This window comes from Orcinus orca, chromosome 14, assembly GCF_937001465.1.
Source record: "Orcinus orca chromosome 14, mOrcOrc1.1, whole genome shotgun sequence".
In the NCBI taxonomy this organism is placed as follows: domain Eukaryota; kingdom Metazoa; phylum Chordata; class Mammalia; order Artiodactyla; family Delphinidae; genus Orcinus; species Orcinus orca.
The window spans coordinates 71,220,180-71,227,274 of NC_064572.1; the positions used below are offsets into that span (position 1 = coordinate 71,220,180).

Below are 7,095 nucleotides of genomic sequence, written 5' to 3' on the forward strand. Positions count from 1 at the left end.
AGTTGTCAGGACATAGGACTGGGGATAAGGGTGGTCTTGATCCCCAGAGTTTCCAGCTTAAGTGGAATGAATGTTTTTGGTTTCAATCCTGATTCAAATATTTAATATGTGTAGGTCATTTTGACCACTGTGGTAGGCAAGATTTGTTTAATGTAGGCATAACTTCCTTAACCAACCATTTTCTTACTGGATTCTTATATGAGCCCCAAAAGGTAAGTAGTAATCTGTTTTAATGGACAATGAAGTTGAGGTTCAAAGATACTCAACTACTCACCAAAGATTACTCAGTTCTGGGGTGGGATAGGGAGGGTGGGAGGGAGACACAAGAGGGAGGGGATATGGGGATATATGTATATGTATAACTGATTCACTTTGTTATAAAGCAGAAACTAACACACCATTGTAAAGCAATTATACTCCAATAAAGATGTTAAAAAAAATTACTCAGTTCTAAGTTCTTGTCTTAGATCGGAATATTATTGAATGATGTCTGATCACTTCATTCTTACTGGGGGGAGGGGGGATCGTTTGTACAAAGAAACCCTAAGAAGAGGAGGTATCAATACTATGTAGCTCTTATCAAGCTATTTCTATGTGCCAGCCACTTTTCTGAGACACTTGCATGTTGAAATTGATTGAATCCTGTCGCTGCCCTAGGAGAAAGGAACAATTGTAATTCTCAGTTAACAGATGGAGGAACTGAGACACAGAGAGGGTAAGAAACTCACCCACGGACACATAGCTAACCAGCGGATGTGACAACAATAGTAAGTCTCCCCAAATACTCCATTCGCTTCCCTTTGTTTCCCACCCTCTTCCTGTGAAGCTGTGACTAGTTCTAGCCAATGAAATACGAGTGGAATGGACGTCTGTCACTTCCAAATGTAGGCAGTGAAAAGCCCAGGCATGATTCTCCAGTCTGTCCTTTTCCCTGACATGGAAGCGTGGAGATGTACGGATGGCACCTCCAACCACCTAGATCCCTAAGTCACTGTGTGGAGCAGGGTCCCCCACTGCCCCACATGGGACATGCAGCATGGGAAGAAATAAACTTGTATTGTGTTAATGGCAGAAATTTGGGGGATTGTCTATCACCATGCATCTCCTGGTCAATCAGTAGTGGAATCAAGGCTCAATCCAGCTCTGTCTTTACCATGAATTCTAAGGCTCAAATTATCTGGGTATGAATCTTACCTAGTAATGGCCACCAAAATCCTCAGAACAAATTGAGCCACTTCTCTCCTTCCCCTGCATGCTGCAAATCTGTAGGGGACATCTCATGGAGCTCCCGGGTATCTTAAAGCCCTCAGCTGCAAATCTGTAGGGGACATCTCATGGAGCTCCCGGGTATCTTAAAGCCCTCAGCTGCAAATCTGTAGGGGACATCTCATGGAGCTCCCGGGTATCTTAAAGCCCTCATTAGTAACACTACTCTGTCCATTTGGTTCTGGTGGAACCCAGGACACAGCCTGGGCAGTGAGAGCACTGAATTTTCCCAGCCCCAGTGACTGTGCACACGACTCTGGTTGGTGCAGACAGGGCAAATCCCAGGGCTTGTGTAGGATTTACCAGGGCAAGAAGCACTCTCTCTCCTGTTCATCCTTAGGGGCTGTAGGCCTGAGCTGATGGCCATTTTGCCACCCCGTGGGACCTAAGAGTGAAACCAAGCCCCATGGTGAGAGCTGAGCTGAAAGACAAGACCCAGTGGTGCTATCTGAACCACTGGATTCAGCTGGGTCTCATTCCAGCTCTACTCAAAAGTGTCTGTTGTTGACCAAAGCAGTTCAAATGGAAATTTTCTGTCACTTGCAACCAAAAGGTTCTGAGTGGGATGTCACTGCCCCATCTGCTTCTGCCATGCTGCAGAGCACTGTGTTATCTCGATGGAGGGAGAAGAGAGGCCTGGGGACCCAGGAGCAGGGGTCAAGGAGACATCTGGAAGAGACGGTGGGCTTGGGCAGAGCAGGGCTGAGGTGCTGGCAGGATGCCTGGATAGAGGTGCCTGACAGGTATGGAAGGAAGTGTGGACAACAGTCTGAAGGGTGCTAGAGCCTCTGATCCAGATATGGAAGGTCACGGCTGAGGGTGCGGGAGGATGTGAGACCATGGGACAGGGGGAGGGAGGGGAGTGGGAGTCAGAAAGGGACCAGAGAAGAGAATGGAGTCCAGACCTTAGGGAGTGGGAACCTCAATTCAATGAGAGAAAGACTTAAGTGGAAGGTGTTTGTGGCTTGGGGCCAGCTCCTGAGCTACTCTCTCCCTCAGTCTCTTTCTCTGTTAAATGGGTTCACAGTCTCCCTGTGTTGTGCTGTGGTGAGGCTGGAGGATGCAGGGCAAGCCCATCTCTGAGTGCCAGAGCTCAGCCAAGCTGAGCTGGTATTAATTAAATGGGAGAAGAGAGGTAGAGGACCCAGTGTGGACGTATAAGGAGAGGCGTTTCCAGAAGAGGTGGCCTCCTTCCTGGTGTTCCCTGAACACGGCTCTCACAGCCTGTTGTTCTGAAATTGCCTGTTGCCACCCAGAGCCCCTCAGGTGGAGGCAGGACCTGTTCTCTTTGTATCCCAGAAACCAGTTGGCATGGGGTTGGCACAGAGCAGGCCCTGGGGGAGTGCTGGGCGTGGGGGCTGGTAGAGGAATGGAAGAAGGACTAGCTGCCCTGCTGACTTCTACGGAGGAGGAGGAGAGGCCCAAGAAGAGGCCACACAATTTGTCTCCTAAGAAGTCACTGGTGACTGTTGGGCATCACATGGTTGACTGAGGATCTGCTGCTGTTCTATGTGTCCCTGTCCCTCCAAAAGTCACTTCCCACCACCAGCAAGTGAAAGGAACTGGGGGACCAGGGGGTATCGGGCTGCACCTCTCACTGAGTTTCCCAAGGGCAGACCAGGCTCCCTTTCTCAGGCCCAGACTTGTCACCAGCTGGCAGGTAGCCAAGGCTGCGGCCCCCTCAATTTGGTAGGGGCTCTTATCTCAGACTGCTGGAGGAATTTGACACCTTTGACCCCCTTTCATCCTTCCTGGGGCAGTCTGGCAGGCAGAGATGTTCCAAACAGCAGCTGGGCTCATCCCCAGAAGGGCCACCCGTATATAGGTGATGGTGGCGCCAAGGGCACTTCCCCAAGGCAAGCCCCCGGGGAACCTGCATCTTGATGATATCTGCTGAGGCCCAGGAGTGATGCGGGAGGGTTAATCTGATGTGGGCTGGGGCAGAGGCCCTAGAAGAACCTTTTGCACCTGAATCCCTACTTTGCACAACTTCACTGTCCCTGCGGCCCTGCATTCCATCCTTGGGGTTGTTGTGAGTCCTCCTTTAAGACGAAAATACCTCCAGGGTGGGACACCATCACTGTAGGGAATAAAAACAAACCCCTCAGCTGTGGCCCTGTGGACACAGGGAGAACACGGACTTGCTGGAAGGGATGATGAAGAAAGTGAAGGAGTGGAAAAGGACCTCAGCAAACCTTTCCCTCCTTCACAACGTTGCCTCCTCGCAGTGGGGTGGGGCTCCCTCTCGCCTTTCTTCCCTTCCAGACTCTTTGCCAGATGCTGGGTCTGGTGACAGGGACACCCCGTTTGTTCAATCAAGTCCCTTGAGGTGAGAGTGAGGTGTGACCTGCAGAGCCTGGAAGAGAGTAAGGGTCCCTCCCCTACCTTTTACCCCTCCCACCCTCTCCCTTGTAGCCCACCCTGTCTCAGCGAGGAGGAGAGACACATCTGAGGGAAAGGGCTCAGAGGACAGTGGGGGACTCGGGAAAAGCCGCCCTCGCCTCGCCTCTGGATCCTCAGTCCCTGGGTGGGGTGGGATGATCCTCGGGGTCTCTTCCAGCTGAGACCACCACAGTCGTCAGTGCCACCTACCTCATCCTCCTGACACATAAGAGGAGAAGACTTTCCCCTTCTCCCTGCTCCCAAGTGATTCCCAGCGGTACTGGAGGGGAGACAAGGCTTCGTTCCAGATCGGGGCCCCTCTCTGGATCCAGGTGAAGCCTGAAAGGCACAGTTAATGCCCTTTACCTAGAGCAGTGGCTCAAAGTATAGCAGGAGTTTATTCTGATGCCACTAGTTTGAGAACCACTGACCCAGGGAAGACTTAGGCTAGAGTTTGTGGGGGGACTGGGTGTGGAGTGGAGACAAGGGAGAGGACATCCCAGTGGCCTGGCTGGCAGCGGCAGGTGGGCTTCTCCACAGGAAGGAGCTGGGCCAACTCCAGTGTCAGGGGTCTGGCCCTCCCTCTGGGCTGGGGGTGCTTATGGTGGGCAGGCCAGGGGGAGAGCTGGCCCATGGTTTTCATAAGCTGTTCAGAGGAACGTGAAACCCCACGATACTGGAGCCTTTCTCTGAAAAGCTTTTAATTTATTTAATACACAATTAATATTTGAATACATTCTCACCAGAAAAAGTCAGACCATACCAAAACACGGGGCACAACCAAGAAAAGTCCTCTCCTGACACCCCACAGGGCTAGACCCCTCCCCAGAAGCAGCCGCTGTGATCTGTTTGGGGTTTGTCCTTCGAGAACTCTCTGTACATGTGTATGTACACACAGAAGTACACGGCTGGGGAGTTTTTACATAAACGGGATAACGATGGGTATATTACACTTCAACTTCCCACCCCTCACCTCCCCCACCGCACCCCCATTTAACAGCTCATCTTAGCAATCCATCACAGGCGCTGGGACTCTTCTCAGCAGCGTCTCTGCTGTGGTGGCTCTTGTGGCAAGAGCATCACATGTTCACATCACATAAGAGCATCTTCCTTTCCTTGGGCCCTCCACACGCCCCATCCCAGTCATGCCCACCCTACCCTGACACACACACTCTGACAGTGGTCTGAATTGAGGAAATCCTCTGCAGCTCTTGACCTGCGTGGCAACCCCTGAACTCCCGAGCACTAGGGTGCCGAGGATCTGGGGCCTCTTTTGGCTCCAGGGCAGGCATTCCTTGGTCCCCAGAAGGCCCTCCCTGGAACCAGAGCGGGGATGGGCACTGGAAGGCGGTGTCACCACTTAAAGAGTTGTGTGCATTTGTACCGTTATCCTGAGTGGGAGTCCAAAGTCTTCCCTCAGTCCCAAAGTCTTCCAAAACCCTAACAGATTAAAACCGCAGCTGTAAATTGATTACTTCTTAATGGGAAAGAGCATCGTAGTCAAAATAATTCAGTTCTTTCTAGAGCACTTTCTAATGTACAGTCGCAGGCTCCGGAGTCCTGCTTGGGAATACGGTGGCCTCACCCTCTCCCCAAGCTTGGGGCTGGGGACAGAGAAGAGGGAGGAAAGGAGTGAGGGAGAGGAAAAGTTAAAGACAAGATGAGGAGTGAAGCAAGTGAGCAACCCAAGTGTCCCCCCAAAATCCATGTCCTTCCCGGAACCTCAGGATGTAACCTTATTAGACAGGGTTTTTGTAGCTGTTTACTCTTCATGACTGTAGTTTTGTAGTAATTAAGTTAAGATGAGGTCATACTGGAGTGGGTGGGCCCTTAATTCAACATGACTGGTGTCCTCATACAAAGAGAAGAGAACCGACACAGAGGTCCCAGAGGGGACAAACGCCACGTGACAGTGGAGGCAGGGGTTGGAGTGATGCATCTGCAAGCTAGGGACCCACAGGGCTGCTGGCAAGCACCGGAAGCTAGGAAAGAGGCAGGAGACAGCCTCAGGGACCAACCCTGCCAGCACCTAGATTTGGGAATTCTAGCCTCCAGAACTGTGAGAGAATGCATTTCTGTTGTTTAAGGCACCCAGTTCATGGTACTTTCTTATGGCAGCCCTAGGGTCCGAACACACCAAGACAGGGTGGCAAAAAGCAGAGCTCAACAATGGGTTCTGGGGAGACCCTGAAGCCGCGCCCCCCCGCCCCCAACCAGAGTCCCCGGCTGTCAGTAACTGAAAGGGCCAGACCGCTCTGGGTCAAAGAGTCTGCACCATGTCCTACCCTGGCTGGGGCTGTGCTCTCTCAGGTGTGCAGGCAGCTCTCAGCCTGGAGCGATTTCCCCTAGTAAACAGCAAAACCAAACACATGTTCCCCTCCAGGCCCCGCGTCACCTGCCACTTGGCAGTGAGAGACGTCAGCCCAGCCCCTGGCTGGCAGCGCTGACAGGCGCCCATCTGCTCCGGAAGTGCCCGGCCTGGGTAAACACAGCCGGGCTCTGCCTCTCACTGCCGGACCAGCCGGGCCGGCGGGCCGTGCAGGAGCCCTGGGCCTCAGGCCCCCTCAGGGTCACTTTCTACCCCAGGCTGGCCACGGCCGGCTGCCCCTACTGGAATGGCATCCCTGGAAACTGGGAGGGAAGACACAAGAAAGGAAGAGTGGCGGCTCATCGCAGGACGTAGCCTCCCTCCCAGGTCACTTCCTTGAACCCCTCCCTGCTGGGCCCAGGGTCACTGCCCCCGCCCACTTGCCCTCCCCTCCTCACTCACGCCCACGTAAAGCCATCTGCCACCCTCGCCCCCCGGCAGGCACCACAGCCTGTGACTCAGCGCCCAGCCCTGAGGCTGCTCTGTGGGTGGCCATGCCGGAACCTTGGTGGGGAGGGAGGTGCTGGGAAGGGGGCCCGGGGTTGGTGGGGAGGGGGAGGGCTGGGGGGAAAAGACACGTGCAAACCCCAGGTGGCCTTTCCCTGAGCACCAAACTCTGACCACACTGCCTTCATCGGGTTCTTAAAGCAGATGACTCTCCAGCAGAGGTGTTGCCTAAAACGTAATAGTCTCGTTAAAATGCGCCTAATTCGGTTCCTTTTTTTCCTCCCAGTTCCACCAGCTGTTCTTCAGGCCCTGACCCTGGGCCCAACTGGGACCTGTTTCTCTTGAGTATTTCACCCTCACCTCATGTGCCACCCCCAGCCCCTTGCAGCCCTTGGAACAGCATATTCACCCCATGCGCCCTTGGGTGGATAAATTCCCGCGAAGGGTTTAGAGATTTCCTGTCACCTCCCTGCAGACTTGAGCAAAGAGCTTGATCCCAGTGTTTATCCCAAAGGAAGGGCGGTAATGGTGAGACCGTAGGTGTCATTCTCGGGAAGGAGTAAGTGAGGGTGGAGAATGTCACCCCTACCAGCGGCAGGACAAGGGGCTGGTCCTCACCCTGCGCATCTTGG

General features: G+C 53.4%; 1 long non-coding RNA gene across 1 annotated transcript; it reads right to left on the reverse strand.

Moving 5' to 3' along the window:
• Positions 1-3,707: 3,707 nt before the first annotated feature.
• Positions 3,708-6,261, reverse strand: LOC125961051 (uncharacterized). Its single transcript, XR_007471354.1, has 3 exons — positions 5,934-6,261; positions 4,636-5,088; positions 3,708-3,987 (listed from the first exon to the last, which is right to left on the reverse strand). It is a non-coding gene; the product is annotated as an uncharacterized LOC125961051 (long non-coding RNA).
• Between the last annotated feature and the right edge of the window lie 834 nt (positions 6,262-7,095).